The 3,342-nt window shown below is 40.2% G+C and overlaps 1 pseudogene; it reads right to left on the bottom strand.

Annotated features, from left to right (window-relative positions):
• Positions 1-432: 432 nt before the first annotated feature.
• On the bottom strand, positions 433-2,676 carry LOC102731826 (bifunctional 3'-phosphoadenosine 5'-phosphosulfate synthase 1 pseudogene; annotated as a pseudogene).
• Positions 2,677-3,342: the final 666 nt, after the last annotated feature.

Genomic DNA, 3,342 nt, shown 5'->3' with positions numbered 1-3,342 from the left:
ATCAGAAAGAAGGAAGAAAGAAGACAGTTTATATTTTTAATGTCGAAAAATAATCTAATTGTTAGAGATGTCTTATAAAATTCAACAAACAAGTTCTAGCCAAATTTACTGTTTAGTGGACTTTTTTTTTCTGTTTTCAAGGGATGAAAAGTGAGATTCAATGTATATATTATTGGTTACAACTAATATAACAGCTTGAAAAAAATCATGAGGTAGAAGCAGTGAAAAATATACATTAAAACCAGCCGTGTGTTACACTGGTTCAAAAAGAACTCATACGGCAGACAAAAGCTAGTATTAGTTAAGGAAAATGGTCTCTTTTTAGGAAGCGTGTCCAGACAGACATTACCTCAAAAAAATGCCAACAGTAACTATGTGGTCCCCTCTTGTTATTCAGTGAAGTGTCAAAGGTGGAGTGACTGGGTTAACAGCTTAAGCTTTCTCTAAGGATTTGTAGTATTGCGTCATCACAGTCCAGGTCTTGGGAGCCATGAAACCTTCAGGTTGTTTCTGGACTTCTTTGGCAAGTTTGCACATTCAAGTTTCTGAAATAAATTCAAAGTCTTCTTGGTGTTCAGGGTCATAGTAGTCCATACGCTTCTTTTTCTTGTAAGCTGCAACTCAGAAGGGAACTGGTGATCAGGCCAGAGGCCATTGTCAGCACTTTGGTGCCATAAGTTGGCTCATAAAGATCCTTCCCTGTTTCTGAATGAGGTATGTCAGCAGGCTCTTGTCCAACAATGTTAACATTGTCTCCTGCAACCATCCTTGCTCTCTAATGCCACTGGACTCCAGTTGGTCCTGCATACATAGTGGGAAATGGGAAGATGGCCACTACTATTGTTTTAGGATATGGAAATCCTTCCTCTAGCACTGAAGGATGCTGCTCATACACCACATCAAAGGAACATCATTGTCCTTTGTCTAGGCACCAAGAGGGTGAAGAAGAAGGACAGGGTGCCTGTAGCCACCTTCCAGAAGTTGCTTATAGGTATCCTGCATTAATAGAGCATGTCTAGAGCACAAGGTTAGACCCAACCTAGGATGCACTGGATTGCATAATTGATATGCAATGACAGCATCAGCATTCATATATTTAAACATTTGCTATAGTTCAATAGGAGTCAAATGATGCTCATCAAGACCATCATTCCAACAAATTCAGTTCAAGGCCTGAAGATCTCCAATCAGCCAATCTCCTTGTTCCATAACCATCTTAATGTAAGGGTGGTTTTCACATGTTGTTCCCCACTGTCTGGCACCACAACCCTCCTTTCTGTGCTCAACAAACTTTGGATTGTGAACAATAGCTACACAGCAGCTCTCCTACATCAGAACAAATGCAGACCAGTCATCCAGGCTCTCTTTACCTTCATGAATAGTTGTCAGAACTACAGGCAATGCCAAGTTAATGATACCTCCATCCATAAGACAATGAAAATGAAGGAACTGCAAGGACCCCCTCTCTCTCATAAAGCCATTTAATGGGGTTGCCCAGCCTTCTGCTAAAACTTGCACCCACTGCATTTCCATTTTATTAATTTTCAATGCTGGTAATATTTCTGCATCTGTTTTTGCCAAATTAAGTTTATTTTCTGGTATGTACAGTTCTTTTACTTAGCAAGTGGCATCCACAGGTACAATATCCCATTCCTGTAGAAGTACCACAACTTGTTGGACACAGTCATTTACATCACAGGAGTCTGTTTTCAGCACCAATTAAGGGGCCTTTTTTAATATACAGAATTAATTCCTTTGAAACCTTTAATTTCCCCAACCCTGTGATTTTTTTCTTGGGTCCTTTGACATCTCTGCATAACAAACATGCAGAGGAGCATGAACGAATACTTCACACACACACACAAAAAGGTAAACCACGAAATTCTACTCCCGAACCCAATATTACACGTTAACCAACTAGAATTTAAATAAGAAGTTGAAAAGAAAGGTAAATCCTTATGAATTTGCCTTGCATTGTTGCTCTCCCGAGTATAATGCTATAGAAAACTTGTGACTCACACTAAGTCAGCATCTGCAACCAGTTTACCAACTTCTGGAATGCATGGAATATTCTCTTCTCTGTCTTCAGGACTAAGCCAAGATTTTTATTGAGACCTCGGTGACTGTTGTCACCATCCAAAGTATAGCATGGAATACTATGGCAAACCAAATACTCCCCCAAAGCCATATTCACCGTGGTCTTTCCTGCTTCACATAAGCCTGTCAGTCAAACTATGCAACCACGAAAGCCCCCTCTGGATCCTACTACCTGACCTCTCTCATTCCTGCAGACATGGTGAGCTTGATCAGCATTAGGTGCTCTTTACAGCTCCGTAACTGCTCAGTTTGACTTTCTCACACAGGCTCCTGGGGCCTACATGCCGCAGAGAGTGCACAGGTGCTGGGATTCTTAAGAAACACCGAGGCGAAGGCGAGAAGGTGAGGAGGCTGAAGGGGAACGGGGCGGGGTGAGAAGGCGGGGCGAGAAGGCCCGGTGAGAAGGCGGGGCGGGGCGAGAAGCCGGGGAGTCCTTGCATCTGGCGAGCACGCACTGACGCACTGACGCACTGACGTAAGCAGGAGCTCCTGCTCAGGACTTCGATGGAGCAGCCAGTCGCCGCTGGTGGGTCTCCGGCAGATAAAAGTATGTGGGCTAGTTTTGTTTTCTTGTGACATCTTTGGTTTTGGTATCAGGGTAACTGGGCTTATAGAATGAATTGGAAAATGTTGCCTTTTCCTTTTTTTTTTAGAAAAGTCTGTGAAGGGATGGTATTAATTCATATTTAAATGTCAGAATTCGTCAGTGAAGTTGTCTGGTTCTGGGCTTGGCTTTGTGGGAAGTTTTAAAATTACAATTCAATCTTTGTTATAGATCTCAATTTTTTTTTTCCTTTTGAGTCAGTTCAATAATTTGTTTCTAGGAATTTGTCCATTTCCTGTAAATTATCTAATTTGTTTGCATACAATTGATTATATTGTTTCCTCATGGTACTTTTTATTTCTGTAAGTTTGGTACCACTTTTTAAAGGTAATCATTATCCTTTAAAGGTAATCATTATCATACCTCATAGGGTAAACACGTCCTTAAAGTTGTATTTTTAAACACTGTAGTTTAATGTTAAATGTTCTCTGCATTTCAAATGGAATCATACAGAATATATTCTTGTCTGGCTTCTCTTGCTCAATTTTATGTTTGTAAAATTCATCCCTGTACCTGTAGTTTGTTCATTTCATTGATGTATACTACTCCATTGAAAGACTATACCACCGTTTATTTAGGGACATTTGGTTATTTTTAATTTTTTTGGAATATTATAAAAATCACTGCTTTTAATGTTCTTG

Source organism: Leptonychotes weddellii, chromosome 4, assembly GCF_054177405.1.
Source record: "Leptonychotes weddellii isolate Sample4059 chromosome 4, ASM5417740v2, whole genome shotgun sequence".
Classification (NCBI taxonomy): domain Eukaryota; kingdom Metazoa; phylum Chordata; class Mammalia; order Carnivora; family Phocidae; genus Leptonychotes; species Leptonychotes weddellii.
Note: the sequence above shows the minus strand (reverse complement) of the source record. Positions and strands in the feature narration are given on the sequence as shown.